The sequence below is a fragment of the Melitaea cinxia genome, chromosome Z (genome assembly GCF_905220565.1).
Source record: "Melitaea cinxia chromosome Z, ilMelCinx1.1, whole genome shotgun sequence".
In the NCBI taxonomy this organism is placed as follows: domain Eukaryota; kingdom Metazoa; phylum Arthropoda; class Insecta; order Lepidoptera; family Nymphalidae; genus Melitaea; species Melitaea cinxia.
The window spans coordinates 10,692,356-10,709,762 of record NC_059424.1 but is presented as its reverse complement, the minus strand read 5'-3'; the positions used below and the strand labels follow the sequence as shown (position 1 = coordinate 10,709,762).

Below are 17,407 nucleotides of genomic sequence, written 5' to 3'. Positions count from 1 at the left end.
AAAAATGTTAATTTGGTATAATTATGTACCGTGTTACATCCGTGTTCATTTACTAAAAAGTGGTTATTCCTATATTACAAACAGACACTCCAATTTTATTTATTTGTAGAGATATACCACCAATGAATTATTTTGTTGAAAAATTAATCAAATGCCGATTAAATTTAGAAAATTATGTAGTTACAGAAACAAATCTTACTAGAAAATTTCCTACTGTTTATTCTTTTTCGTTGTTCCTTTATTACTTTCCATCCAGCAGATTGAGCACTGAGTCAACCCCAGACAATCACAATGCTATCATAAGTCTAGCTAAAACTCTAAAACTAATTGAAGAAAGTAATTCAAGTTTGGAATTGTTAGCCTAAAATCTTTTTGAAACAAATTTTAGTTCCTTCTCAATGGGTCTTGAGCAAGCTCAAGTATAAATACAACTGTTTGATGATAACTTTATAGGTTATAAAAAAAAAGATAATTAAAGGTTTCAAGAATATTATCGACATCCATGTAGTCGTTTTTTTCTAACTTTAAAAAAAAACCATCGTATACCAACCTCAACCCCATAATTAGATTGACTGAAATTTTTGGAGTATATTGTAAAAGATTAACGAAAAATAACTACTTCGATACGTGATGTACAGTTATGCTAATATTAAATAATCTATATTAATATTAGTTATGTTGTTGTTATAAGTTATGTTGTTGTTTGTTTGTTTAAACGCGCTAATCTTAGGAACTACTGGCTCGAATTGAAAAATTATTTTTGTTCGATAGTCCATTTATTGAGAAAGGATATATTATAATATAGGCTATATAACATTACGCTACGACCAATAGGAGCTGAACATTTATAAGAATAGTTATGAAAACGGGAAAAAATATTCTTTTTTGAAATCTTCTGTTGCGTTCGCTACTTTAACGGTTAAACGGCTACCCAAAAATTGTCTATGATGGTATTGATCGCAATTAAAAGTTCTCAAAAAAATCGCGACAGTGTATGTGTTATAAGGAGGGGGGGGGGGAATAAATAGGGTAAAAAACATACATGGCAAAAGAACGTTTGTGGTGTCAGCTATATAATGATTGTATAAATTTGAACAGTCTAAAAGGTCCAAATTGATTATTTTGAGTCTGGGTGTAATATTAATATATATTTATATATGTATTATTTATATATGTATTATTTATAAGTATGTTTATCGAAAAAAATGTAGCTGTACCAGTCGGCTGTTACCTATAACACAAGCATTAAGTTGCTTACTTTAGGAACAGACGACCGTGTGTGTATTGTGTAGATATTTATTTATTTATTATTTATTTTTAACAATCAGTTAAGGTCATTCCAATGCTACTGTGGCGACATCTATGGCGCGAAATACGAACGACTACAAAACTACGTAATTAGAGAAAACTGACGTATGCTACATCGCGCTATCAGAGTTTTCAAAGTAATTAAGTATATATACAAGAACCCGACAACAACCATTGGGGGCGTTAGCCCGCCAGACACAACTTCCGTCTGGTTGGAGGATCCTCCCTTTTCGTTGGTTGATGAGGAATTCCATCACCATGTTCCTCATACTTCCAAACTACTTTGCGAAATGGCAGTATAATGAGATACTAGGTATAAATTACTGCATTATAGAATTTTTAATCAACGAAAAAGTCGTATTTCTTTAACATTGCGAATATATTTCATGCATCATTAACAATTCAACAGCACCGTTGTTAAACAAAACCTCTACATCACAAGAGAAGTGGTGATAAAAGTACACTGTACCGTTTCAAATGTAATAATAGTAATTTTCAGCTTGTGTACTTTACATTTGTGTGAAATAAAAACAGAAATTAATAAAGACAATCAAGTTATTTATTCTTTATGCATAAGTTAATAATGGACCGAATTATTATAACCCTTTCGCCCCTTTCCCCTGGTATGTACCGTATACCAGTAAATACTATAGTACTACCAGTAAATGTAAAAAAACGTCTTTAAAGAGTTAAGCAGATAAACAACATATCACTGCCGGTTTTAGAACTGTCAGCGCCTTGGACGAGATTTCTACGACGCCCCATGATTGCAATTCAATCGCATACTCAAGGAAAGCAATGGATGTAACGACATAACTATTAAAATACTAAAAAATTTAAATTGTACTTTTACAGTCTTTCTATCGGCGAACTCTTTTATTGTGTTATTAAATTTTAGGTTGTTTGGAAGAAATGGTTAATTAGGATTAAAGTCCGCCCATTTTACATCATAATATGTAATTATCTGAAGGCTTTGTATGTAATGTATTTGTGATTTACAATGAAGTATAAAATAAACTAGTGGTCGCTCAGAGGTCGATCGATCGAACATACTGTTCGGCAGATTATACTAAAGAATGAAAAGTATCATCAGCTAATGTAGTATGTATTAGTAGAAATTCTAACTTGTTCTAAAAAAATAACAATTGAGTTTTCAAAACTCATAGATGTTCGGTTGTTTTATGTATATAAATTTCAGTTGATATTTTTATGAAGCGAATTTTCTTTTCAATATTCATATTAATTTCGGCGCCAGTCTTGCAAGACTTCAAATATCAAAACAAATATTTAATAAAATATTTGTTACCATATAAACGCACATCTATGAAATTTCTGAATTTATATGAATGTTTATCTGTATGTCCTTTATACAATCGTAAACTATGCATTTGATAATGTCATGATCTTCAGCAGTGTTATGCCAAACAGCCAGCACAAAACTTACGAGTATTAAATTGCAATATCGTCTTTTATAACAAGAAATCGCCTAACTGAGGACCAATCTCTACAAACATATTTCAAACTAGCTGTGCATTCGTCCGAGTTTAATAGTGACTACATGTTCAACGTGATTCTTTAAATTGGCATAACTTTTTATTTATGAACCAATTGACTTTAAACAAACATTAAATTTTAAGCTTGCCACAATATATTGGTAAAAACCAGATCTAAATCGGATAAGCCGTGTCTGAGGTTAGCGTGCACAAACGCATAGACAAACAGACAGAAATTCAAAAAATCATTGTTTGGGTTCTTTTTGCGTTGATAAAGGTTGCGTTGGCGCAACAGACACAGCCATCGATTGTACCTGTTGCGCTGGCGGTTGCGGGTTCGATCCCCGCATATGACAAACATTGTATTGGCCATACAGGTGTTTGCCGTGGTCTGGGTGTTTGTGCAGTCCTTGTGGGTCTCCTCACCGTGCCTCGGAGAGCTAATTAAGCCATCGGTCCCGGTTGTTATCATGTACACCTGATAGCAATCGTTACTCATAGTAGGGAATATATCCGCCAACCCGTATTGGAGCAGCGTGGTGGATTAAGCTCTGATCCTTCACCTACATGAGAAAAGAGGCCTGTGCCCAGTAGTGGGATATTGCAGTTAGAAGCGTAAAGGTCCCAATAATACTTTATCTCATATATGTTAAGTGTGCAGACAGTGACCCGTTACATTTTTATTATATATATTGATGACGCGACAGTTGACGTGATGGACAATATATATTTGTCTAAATGCTATGGGTACGAGCGATGGCTACGTGGACAATCGCTACAATCGGAGTGTAGTGTAAAAACAAGTTTAACATACGTAGACTTTACATACAAATAGTATACACATATATGTGTATACTAGACGTGATATAGCGATAGCGATCTTCGCTACTGTTCGCAAGTCGCAACTTCGATTCGAACCGCGCAAATTGTCGCCACGCCCGCCAAGTCTCTTATCGCATTGCCTTTTCTGTAGACTCGCTGTATATATAAACGATATTACATGTAGCTAGATTACATCTCTTTCCTATCTAACTAATTTTACAGTAGATATAAATAAATAAATAAAGTTAAGGCTAATGTTAATGTAGCTCATTTTTTACGCGGACGCATACACAGGACACAAATGACGCATACTTCTCCTAAGCTAGTGCTAAAAACGGACAGTTGACAAGTTAATGAGCCAAATGAGTTAAACGTTAGACTAAATATGAAGCAATCATCTAAAAATGTTCTTCACTCTTTGAATACAATCCTTTGAAAGCAAAATAGTTAGAGAGGTACCATGTAGGTAATGCAACACGAAGCAAGATAATCTAAATGTGCAAGAAACTTCTTAATCTAATATCTATAAAAATAAATAAAATTGGAGTGTCTGTTTGTTTTATTAAAATAACGCTTTTTACTAAATGCATATAGATGTATACACGGTACATATACCAAAATCTCATTTTTTACAATTTTTGTCTGTCTGTGTCTGATCGTTCCAGCTAATCTCTGAAACGAGTGGACCGATTTTAATAGGACTTTCGCTGGCTGAGCTGATGTAATAAGGAGTAACTTAGACTACTTTTTTTTAGAAACTAGCTGCCCGGACAGACTTCGTTCTGTCAAAATAGTATTTTTTTTTTCTATATTAAAACCTTCGGTCGAGCCATTTTCAAGTAATGCGCTTAGCAACATTTATTTTTATTTATATAGAAGATTTATTTATTTTAGAACTCTGAAAACTGAAAAATATCTTTTTTGTTAAATTCCACGCATACGAAGTGACAAGCACAGCTAGTTTGGTAATATATGTATAGAAAAAGTCTAAGCTCTTAAAACGGTCGATTTCAAACTTTTGTTTTCATTATAGCCATTTTACTTATTATTTTTTTATTATAATTTATATAATTTCAATATACGTACTAACTAAAACTTTAAATTAAATGTTTTGAATTTTATTTTATTTTTTTAGTGATTACAATATATATATATATATATATATATCAACTATTTCAAACAAGTTCCTTAACAAAAATATACCTATACCCAAAAAAATAAAAATCTATCTATTGACTCACTTATTTTATTTAGAGTTAAATCCTATTAAATAGTAATAGTTATAATAGTTAGAAGCATTTTTGCATACTGAAAGCAAGACAGCTAAAACTGCTTCCTAAGAACAGATGCCATGATACTGTTTGCCACTTGGAAACCAACGCATATTCGAGCAATACCCAACAAACAGCGAGCTTGTATTGATATAAAATACGATGACATAAGGCGTTATTATTTACATCGCCTGTCTTTTTGCCAAACTAACGTAAGTGAACTTTAGATTTGGCACAAGAGCGTGTCTGCGCTGTTACGTTAAATATATACGGCGTCATAGTCGAGTCACAGTAGCTACACGTCTTAACAAGCTGGCTGAAATCCAGATTAAACGCATCATTATCTACTAAATACGATACAAACTGAGAATGCCACCAATGCGTATACTATCTGCAATTAATTGCTAACATCTAATGAGTGTATAACACTATAACAATTATCACCAAATTCCTCGTAAATATTCAAAGTATAGACTATAGAGTAGAAATGTATTTGTAAAAAATCGTTCTAAATATAAATGTCTCTTTATTAACGCTCATTATTATTTTTTGTTTAACGTATATGCTGATTATTATTATTATTATTCGATCTTTTTTTTTCTCGTTCATTTTTTATATACACACCACTACATCTCTATTTCTTGACCGTTAAAACTAAAAGTTATTATGTATTTCATATGTAATCTATTTTCATATGCGTCATACCAAAGATTTCTATGAACAATATAAAATAAAGCAATTTATTTAAAGTGAATCGTAACGTGGGACAGTAAATGGTCCACATGTAGGCAATGTTGTGATTCATTTTACTGTCACAGTTATTGGCACCACCAGACTTAGCATAAAGTGACGCACTTTGCGACGTAATAAGAGCAAATAGTCATCGTAGCAACGTGAGAATCATCTTCTTTATTACTGAATACAAACACGACGTATATTTTTAATCTGTTATGTAACAAATCATGAAATTAACATTTTAAAATTATTAATACATTTGTTTTTATTGTAATATCCGTGACATGTACAATATATACATTAAAAATACTAAAGATTTCCTTTTCAAAAAAATAATATGATATACCTATAGTACTTACTATCGATCCACGTACATCAACAAAAAAAAAGTAGTTTTAGTACAATAATGATTCATTTACAGGATGATGTACAATCAACAATGAAAAATAAGTTGGAAAATATATTCGTAATGCTACGATATATAGCGATAGTTAGATTTTCAACTGAAAAATTCTTCAAATACATATAACAATAGGTAGAGTATTCGACCTATGAACTTTCTTTTATTCCAACTACCTAAAAATAACCGTAGTAAGTTGTATTGGCAAGTATGCTATACGTATACTATTTAGGAAATTGGGCAATTTTCTGTCCATCGACTGTCAATCAAATTACTGTTTTAATCTCAATGCTATTTACGAATAATTAATGTAAGAATGTCGTGACGTGCTCAGACACGCCGAAGCGCTAAGTAACGTCACGACATCTGATCACGCGTAGCTAAAAGAAACAAGGTACGGAGAGTAATTTTACTTTGAACAATTTTAATTACATGGTAATGTAATAATGTTAATACTAAACAGTGGCGTAGGGTGGGTGGTTCCGGGTGGCAATGGCGCAGGGCGGCACACGAAAGGGAGGCGGCAAAATCAACACAATTTTTTTTCAATTCACAAAATAAAAAAAAAACAAATCGCATTCGCAATGTAACACACAAAAAATACACTATAATTAAGAACCTAATTCTTTAATGAAGTCGGTTAATGAACATAATGAAAATTGTACTTACACTGAGTGTCTTGGGCGGCAAATTTTCGGAAGACCCGGGTGGCAAAAAACCACGCTACGCCACTGTCACTTACATGTTTATATGTAATATGGCTTTGGATGTGGGTTATAGTATCATAGTGCACATAGTATGATACCAAAGTAATGTAGCAAAGATGGTCCAGACAAGCTTGCGTCCCTACTAACCATCGGTTCAGCATCCTGTAAGACACGTAATGAAAGTAGTGTAGCGAAAGCGTGATTATTCTGTATACTTATTGTTTTCTTATGTTTACGCGAAATTCACTCATTATAATGAAACGATTTTCTCGGATTTTATCGCAGTGTATTAAGTTTTTTAAATGCCCGACAATTCGGATACTTCTTTCTGTATACTTCTTTTGTAAGAAATAGTCTAGAATACAATATAACACCTTACAATGACAAAAATAATATAAACGAAAAAAATAGTAATAGTTAAAAAATAGTAATAGGTTAGGTTGGGTCTCACTTAAATACCGCGATGCTCGGCAACGACGAGTCCTGGAAGGCGATGGTCTCCTTCTGCGTGACAGTAATGTTCCAAAAGGAGAATGACGAGCGGGTAAGAGAGGAGGCCGCCGACAAGGCCTCCCTCCGCAGGCGACGAACGGGGGTGCGTAGGAGGCGCTACTTATTGCGCCTCCAGTAACGCCCCTGTGCCCGTGTCGGGCCGGGATGGGAACACGGCGTCGTCCGGATTGTTCAGAGGTGCGCCGGACAGTCCCCATGGAGAAGTCTAGCCTTTTCGCCGAGGCCAGCCTGTCGCTGGAGGGATCCTGTTGTCTGCAGATCCGGGACCCTCCAATTAAAGCGGCTCAAGGCTACCGCAGGGGTTTTAGTCGGTATTGCACCCCCAAGTGCTCAAGTCAACATACGGTCTAGGAATGCCTACCCGGGAATCCCGGATATCACCCGTACTGACCGTAATAACCCCTGCGATACCAAAAACATATATAATAATAATAATTGTATTACTGAATTAACATCATCATTATCATCACCACTTCAGCTCAGCCTATCGCAGTCCACTGCTGGATATAGGCCTCCACAAGTTCTCGCCCAAAATGGCGTGAACTCATGTTTTGCAGCAAAACTTTTGCCCACAGTCACCACGCTGGGCAGGCGGGTTGGTGATCGCAGGGCTGGCTTTGTCGCACTGAATACGCTGCTGCCCGTCTTCGGCCTGTGTATTTCATAGCCAGCAGTTGGATGATTAATCCGCCATTAGCCGGCTTTTTAAGTTCCAAGGTGGTAGTGGAACTGTGTTATCCCTTAGTCGCCTCTTACGAACCCACGGGAAGAGAGGAGGAGCCTATATTCTTTACTGCCGAAACCGCACAGCAGATTAGAAAAATAGGCAGAAAAATAGCTTCTCCTTAATACAGATAGCTTAGCTACCTAGCAAGGAGATTAAGAAATCGTCTACGTGAAGCAAAAACTTTGTACCCCTTTTTTAAGAAAATTGCGCGGACAGAGGAGTATGAAATTTCGCACACTTATAGTTTATATAGAGAAGAAGTGCAGAATACTAATATATATATATATATATATATATATATATTTTTTTTTTTTTTTTTAATTATGCATAAAAATACATTGAATCAATAAGAAAACATTACTCACACTACCATGTATTTGACACACATGCATATACACTCTTTTGTTTAATAGTCATACTTATAATTTAAATTCATTATGGTCGTTCTTCGACCACTATTACACATAATAGCTTTCAAACTACACCTAACGAAACTAATTCTTCCTTTTTTGTCACTTGGAACTTTGAAAGTAAATATAAATAAATACTTGTAGCAAAAATACTTATGAAATTGTGTTATGACAATAATATAATTTGTTTTGTTTGTTATTTTTATTTCATTGAAAATAGGTTAAGTTTGGAAATATGTCTTTGAGCCTTTTATATATATATATATATATATATATATATATAAGCATGAGTTTCCCTGTAACGTACGCCGTAATTTTTAATACTATTAAAAATTAAAAATTAATAATAAACAAACAAACAAACGCATCGCCGAAAAAAGAATTCTAGAATACTGTTGCACTATTTGGTCGCCATTTTGTGACAATCGTGTCAATACATAGTCTGACAATAAATACTGTTACAATGAAAAATAAACGAAAGATTACATTTGAATTTGGAATCTGTCCTTTTTTTATGATACATTCTAAAATATTTTGTGATATTAGAATGGAGTGGGGTGATAAAGAGAACCGAATCGCTGTAATTGCATTACAAAGTAGGTATAGAGCTAAATTCAATTTTTAAAACTCTCCATACGCTTGGTACTAGTCAAATATTTATGTACCGGGCTATTGATAGGTGCAAACCTTCTCTGTAACAGAAAAAGATCTGGCCGTCCACGTAGTGTTCGTAAGAAGATTAAAGACAATCAAAGCGGCAAAATTTTTATACATAAGTTTTGACTGAATCTAAAAATCTCTGGGCAAATCTAAAATAATAGATTAAAAGCAAATTTGACATTTGAGTAATTCGTAAGGATTGGATAGGAGGACTAATCGTCATCAACATAATATGTAAGACATCAAGGAGCAAATGATCTTATAAATTATTATTCTGCAAGTCGGAACAAGGAATTTTATTTATTTTCTTTCAGTATCAGAAGAAAGTTTTCTTTGATTTTTGCAGTAAAATCTTTTAAAAAAAGACCATAAATTTTATATTCAGAACGTAAGGCAGAACATTTAAATAAAAGAAAATCAAAGAAGATTTTGGTGATAAACAATTTACCTAAAACACAAAAATTAGGTTTCTTACCATAGGAAAAGACGACTGTGTGTATATGATATTTATTTGTTATCAAAAAAATATATTGCCTCGTACAGAAAAATAAGTATATTTTTTTTTAATCAGCTACAAAGAACAAATTCAACTTGTTTTTGATTGCATAATTTATATAAAAACATGTCTAAGGCCAAGAACAAAAGGACGTATATTCAGTATCAGACAATATTTGTCGCGATATCAATAAAAAAAAAAGGTTTTTTTTTTCATTTGCCATATTTCCCTTGGAGATCATCTATAAATTACGTCACACTATTTTCACGATTTTTTTACCCCGTCAGTCACATTTACAAGATACCTATAGTGACGTTACATATTTTGCAATATTACACTTCATTTTTTACATTTTCAACAAATTATTTTTCAATAAAATCATCATCAATCCAACATAAGTATGTAAAATTTATAAAAAAAAAATACTCAAAAGAAAAAGTCCCGTCATAATGCTAGTACAGCGAGTAGCAAATTAAAAATAATGGTTTTACCTTTTTTCAAAATTTTTGGACCCCTCCCGTTGTCACACAATGACACACTTCGTCCACCCCATACCCCCTTGACGTTTGAAAATGCTAAACAAAGACAATAATCTCGATCAAATTAAAAAAATTATAACGATATGAAAATTTTATTGAATCATGATCAAATTTTAACATTTATCTAGAACGTGAAAGAAATGTCACGAAGTTATTCTCGGGCTTTTTCCTTCGAGAAAAACGAGAAGTAATAATTGTTAGATTACGAATAATTTATACTCGATAGATAATGGGCGGACAAACTGATGTCATTCTTAGTTGCGTATTTATTGTGTACCACTTGTTATATTACATCACACGTGACTTTATTTTTAGAGTGAGCTCTCTTGTATGGAGCTTATTTATAAATTAATTTGTAGTCTTGATGTACAAAAATACTTTATTTTTTATGATCGTACATCACAAACATTGACAAACAAGACGTACCACAATTTTTTAACTAAATGTGCCTCTTTTGTTTTAAATATAAATTTACTATACTTTATACAACATAATTATGCATTTATACAGCCTACTTGACGCAAAACCGAATAAGGTTACCTCTATATCGGAAATTACGAGAAAGGTCAAATGTGCGATAATCACGCGACCGGAGCGGCGCGGGCAATGGTAGGAATTTAGTGAATAGAAGTTACTAATAAGAAAAAAAACGAGCGTGTATAATACATATTGTTACAAAGAAAGATATTGTCACAAAGAAAAAAAAAACACTTTTTCTTTTGCACGTAACATTTATTACTATTACAGTGTGTGTTTACGACGCATTGGCGCAACGGTTACAGCAATGGTTTATGGCTGTTGCGCTGGCTGTTACGGGTTCGATCCCAACACGTGATAAACATTTGTATTGGCCATACTAATGTTTACCATGGTCTGGGTATTTGTGCAGTCATTGTGGCTCTCCCCACCGACAGTAATGACGAATTATTAAGTGTTAAAATAAAATTAGCTTATTCTTATATGAACATAATCTTGCCCTACATATTATTACAAAGAATAAAACATTTTTTCTATTGCATGTAACATTTATAACTATTACAGTGTTAGTTTAATCTATAAAAATAAATAAAATTGGAGTGTCTGTATGTAATATTAAAATAATCGATTTTTGGTAAATGCATATGGATGTATACACCATACATAATTATAACCTTTTTATAACCTCTTTTACAATTTTTGTCTGTCTGTCTGTTTGTTCCGGCTAATCTCTGAAACGGCTGGACCGATTTTGACGGGACTTTCACTGGCAGAGAGCTGATGTAGTAGCTTAGGCTACATTTATTATAGAAATTTATTCATTTTATAACTCTACAAACTGAACAATAACTTTTTTGTTAAATTTCACGCGAACAAAGTCGCGGGTACAGCTATTATACTAACATAAAACTTCGAAATGATCCCCATTGGCTGCAATACAGTCCTTTAAATCAATATAGCACGCACTTTTTCCATGGGCAAATTGTTCACTGCCTATCGTATGGATTGTTTTAGGGACTCCCAAAATATCATGGCATTTAGAGCAAGCCAAACTCACTAAAACTGACCACATATTATAATCCAGCGGATTAAAATCGAGACTAGATGACGGCCAGTCGTCAGCTCTGATGAAGACTGGCCGGAACGTTGGTTTCTAACCATGATTGGGTGGAGCTTTATGACCCAGCGCCGAGTCTAACTGAAAGGACTATTATTGGTTTTTGAAGATGGTGTTGTTAAGGGGCTTAGCTACCTTCTCAAGAATGGTATCTTGATACACTTGTGCCGATGTTTTGATACCTTTTTCACAAAAAAATGTGGCACAGTCACTCCTTCATATAACTATGAAGCCATATATACACCCAACCAAATAATCACTGAAGTCGGATGATGCCCGCTAACGCTTTACTGACTAATTGGGAAGCTTCCTTAGAACTTTGAGCATAAATACGGTAATTTTGTTTAGTTTACCACCCTATTCTTTTTTAAATTATCCGTTAAGAAATGACCAGTGCGTCTCTTATAGGCTACATATACTAAATCATCTTTTAAAATACGCGACATGGTTCTAGATGCTATCTTCATCTCTCGAGATAAATTTTTTTGTTTTCGGGCAGGATTTCTTCGAGATCTTTCAAGTACTGCTTTGATCGCCTTTTTCGTATGAACACTACATACTATACGAGTGCAATTACATCAAGAAGCTGCGAAATGAATAATATATTATACCATATGTTACACATATTGCGAAGTCGTACTCAATGTGAAAGAAAAAAACTCCATTAATATCTAAAGCTCTGTAACGTAATTGGCAACAGCAAGTCATTTATATTAATTACACATTTAAAATAATTAGTAGTCTTATTAATCATAGTTAAGGAATTTAAAATATTTAGTGAATTTTCATCATAATCTAAAATAACAGTGTAAGTCACACTAGTTTTATAACTATATGGAAAAATTTGCGAAAAATTTTTTGGGGTAAGCTGTTTCAGATAAGATAACTTTCTGATATGAAAAGCTTTATGTTTGTTAAGATAAACATTTCATTTACCCTGAAAATACTCGGTACTTGATAAATATTTTCATACAGGCAAGTTTGTAATATGTATCATGACTTTTAGAACTAACATTGCGTGATATTCATCTCTCTCGTCCTATAAGTTCTAACAAACAAACTTTTCAGCGCTATGTAAACATACTAAAATCAGAGTGTAAAGTTTCCTTTAAAGTCTCGCGAAATGTCACATCATGTTTCCATAGGGTTGTAAACATTTATTTTTGTTTATTTACGCAGTCATTCATTTAATTAATTGAACTGAACTGAAACAGCCTGTAAATAGAACATCGTGGTCAAAGGCCAGGTCTCCTAAACGTTTCCATAACAACTCGGACCGACGACGTTTTAACGCGCTCTCTTTAGTAGGAAGGTAACAAAAGCGTATACGACCACGGATAAAAATTTGACGTAAATCGAAGTCACGATCATCAACATTAATGGAACTTTCGCCAACACTACACTAGAACACTTGACGAAGTCTAACGGAACTTAAAATATATTTATACAAAGGACTCTTCTTATACTGTGCTGATGTAACCAAATGTTTATATAGCGCGGGGCGGACTTATTATATTTTGGTAGCAGAAATCATAAATATTAAATTAATTATTTTTATACTGATAAAATAAGTACATAGTATGCATGTAATTGATAGGGATTTTCAATACATAATTCTGCATAACTTTGTGTAAATGCTGTGACTACATAGTTGCTTGGTATAAGATGCTTCAAGCCCTTATTTGCATGTCTCTAGTCGGTGTATTGCCGTTTAAGCTCTCATTTCTGTTTTAACAAAACATGTACATGCTACATACAAGGCTAGAGCTACAAATAACAAACACATTAAAATAATTAATAAAGTTTGGGTTATATAGCAACAAATTATATCTTGCTTAGAGAACTTTAAGACAAACAACTAAAGGACCCTTTCTATTTATTTCGTGTTTCGAGCGTATATATAAGTCTTAAATATTTATTTATTTATACTTTACTAGCGACCCGCCCCGGCTTCGCACGGGTGCAATGCTGATACTAAATATATTACAGAATGTCTTTATTTATAGTGAGAAGCTAGTTTAAAGCATGGTTATTAAAATAATAACAACAACATTCAAATATGTGTCGTTAGATTACGCGTTGTTACAGTATGTATTGAAGAAATAAAGGTTCACTGTTCGTTCCCCGTAGGTGATAGCGTAATAATAGTAGCCATGCCACATATGTAGCCTATATGTTGAAACGACTTCTTAATAATATTTGCGCCAAATTTGAAGTAAATCCATGCAGTACTTTTGGAGTTTATCCCAGACATACATACAGACATACAGACAAACAGGCAAAAATTTTAAAAACCATATTTTTAGTTTCCGTATCGATTGTAGATCACACTCCAAGTATTCTTTTAAAAAAATATTCAATGTACATTCTTGACTTTCCTACCATTTTATTATATGTATGTATAGTTTATACACAACAACATCATACACATTAAACATAGTATTAAGATAGTTACAGATTGTGTTGTACAATGAGTAGACTTATGGCTATTTAGCCATTTTTTTTTTTTGTAAAATTAATATGTATTATTATAGCTATATACTAGTGGTCGAAATTCGACCATAATTAATTTAAATTATTATAAGTTTGAACATTATTAATGTTCTGTTGTCAAAGGCTATACTTCTATAAGAATAAACAAAAGAGTACCTATAGACACATGTGTGTGTCAAATACATTATAGTGTGTGTAGTGTTTGTTATTGATTTAATGTATTAAAAATAAATCATAATAAGAAAAAGTTTAAAGATGACACAAATTTTTAAAAAAATCTTAGATGAAAACTCACACTTTTATATGTACTTATAATGACTAGTGGTCGCCTAGTAGTCGAAATTTGACAATAATTAATCTGGGGGCACGGTAGTGCACCCGCCAAGACGAGCCAATAAAAAAAACGAAAAGCACTACCTATCTCTTCTCGAAGCGCTTTGTCCTGGGGATTTGATGTCAATAGTGGACTTATTAAACGTATAAAGTTTCAATTGCATAGCTCTTATACTTTAGATTTTATTGATATCTAAAAAACCCCGATTTCGTCACTCACTGATGATCATCAAAATTCTTAGAGTACTTCCTGAAGTCCCAGAAAGCTGAAATTTGGTACGTAAGCTAGTATTAGTACACAAACAACAAAAAAATTCTAAAACTTTGAACTTTTACCCCCCAACCCCTCAAACTAGGGGATGGAAGTTTGTATGAGACTTCCGCAAATTTTGATGCTAGAGGTCTGAAAATTGATATAGGGACTCCTTGTTACTCCTTGTTATAAATAATAATAATAAAATATATAAAAAATAAAAATCGGTTATTAGTTTATGTCGAAAATTTACATTTTGTAATTTTGGTATTTAAGTTTTAGCGGAGGTCACCGTTTGCCCATCAGTTCAACATAAAATCAAAAACAGCGTGGTTAAACCGAATATGGTGAAGATTGGATGATATTTATGGTATAAAATGTATCGGAGGTAAAATGCAGCTATAATATTGTCATAAGCAACTTACAAAAAGAAGTGAAATCCCACCAAAAACATTTTCATGTAAAATGTTGCCAAGACGAGATCATATGGCTTGCACTGTCAAAAAGTTATCAGATCTCATGTAGAGCCAAGCTTCTAACTCTACACGCCCTAACTCTACAAGCCCTAACTTCACAAACTCTACACCTTAGTCAAAATATACTAATAATAAAATAACTTAACCTATAGGGGGATGAAAAATGGATGTTATTCGATTCTCAGACCTACCCAATAAGCACACAAAATTTCATAAGAATCGGTCAAGCCGTTTCGGAGGAGTTTAACTACAAACACCGCTGTACGAGAATTTTATATATTAGATAAGTTAAATAAAAAAGAATATTTAAAAATCTATATGTATATAATTGTCACCCAAACATAAAAATATTGATACTGAAACAATAAAAATTACTTCATTTGAGACAAATATCACTTTTACTTCAACGAAAGTAAGTACATAATCTAGAAACATGTTACATCATTCCTTATTAATGCATTAATTTTATTTCAATATTTATAGTGTTAATAATAGTTTATATTGCATAACAATGACAGCATGGTCTATCAGTGCATTGATGCTGCTCAGCGATAATTACTTGTTTGAGACTAACTTTTCGAAAACATTAATGTGATTGTATTTGGCATGCAGACACCAAGTTAGTGCTGCAAACACAGCACCGGCTTAATACTAGGGTAAATCTTAATTGCGACAGCGAGTAGATTTTTTTTTTATCTATTTGTATTTGGGAAACTAACTAAATATCTACTCGACGTTATGTAAACTTGATTTGTATGTACTAATAGTACATACATGTTAAGTTTCCACTAAAAACACTTTTTGAAGGGTATGGTTATAAATGTGATTAATTTTCATGCTAATCATTAATAGTTTAAAAAAAAAACTAAATAAGGCTTTTATAAATAAACCAAACTAAAAAGGAATAATCTTATCAAATTAGTGTATTGTAAATAGCCCTCGATAAGTCTACTATGTTTAAATGAAACTGAAACATTTGAAGTGGGTCAAAATGAAGTCCAAAGGAGTCAGTTACAAATATAAAGGTGAAGCTAGTAAAAAACGTATAAAAATATATCATATGATCAAACAATTTATTAACAAATGAAATTAACATCAAATAAAATAAATTTTATATTTTGCAATAATTATGTGTTGCATTTAGTATTTTGCCAATCTAATATTAACATGTAAGTGTAGATTAGTATTATAATGATTTCATACAATTAATATTCGTAAAATATTTACTTAGTTGAATATACATTTCTGATAAAACAAGATTATATTCTTATAAAAATTAACACTTACTTGACATTTCATCAAGCAAAAATGTTGATTAACCAGCATACAATATAAAAGAATTTGTAATAAGCTTAGAATTTAAATACAACTTAAATTCTTAAATTATCTGACAATAATGATCATAATTTAAGTTTGGAAATAATGAAAAAAATCATTGTAGGTAAAACTTATAATGTGTATGTAAATGTAAATTTCAATAATAAACTCACCTGCTTATCCATTTTCTGTATCTGGCACTCCTTGCTCTTCAAGATTACTTGATGTTACTTGGTTGATTATACTTAACTAGTTACTTCATATGTAAATACATAATATTATGATATATAAACCGAACATATCCTTAGCCTTTTATATTTAAAAACTAATAATAAAAACTTGAAACTTAAATCTAAATATTTCTGATAGTTAAATACTAGTACTATTAGCTTAAAATAGAAGTATTAAATTATATACGATATTTGTACGTCTTGACAAAGTAGGTACTCAGTAAACAAAAGATTCGATAATATGAATGAAATGGAAAGAAAACAGTTGACAATTTACTTAGATAATTACTGAAAATAAGCAAATCAATCATATAAAATTCTTATTTTGATTTTAAAAAGTAAATCATTTTTTCACCTACATTGCGAAAAATTCACATTTCACATTCAAACTTCCTTAATTCACTTTATTGTTTGGATTATATCTTATACTAAGTGCATGTCTTTTATTTTAAAATTCAGAATTGACAACTAATTATCTACCACTGCATTTTGTAGAAACCTACGCCATATTTGCAGAGCCGTATCAGTGCTGCCATAAAATAATAAACATTATTATATACTCTATGCCTCTAACTAGAAGAGAAAAAAAAACTTGAAATGACCAGATTCCTAGATAATTTTTGTTATTAT

General features: G+C 32.3%; 1 protein-coding gene across 1 annotated transcript in view; it reads right to left on the bottom strand.

Annotated features, from left to right (window-relative positions):
• LOC123668967 (neurocalcin homolog) overlaps positions 1-17,319 on the bottom strand; it is an 80,333-nt gene extending 63,014 nt beyond the window's left edge. The window contains exon 1 of the mRNA XM_045602655.1: positions 17,137-17,319. The gene's annotated coding sequence lies outside the window, so the exon portion shown is untranslated. The remainder of the gene's footprint in view (positions 1-17,136) is intronic.
• Between the last annotated feature and the right edge of the window lie 88 nt (positions 17,320-17,407).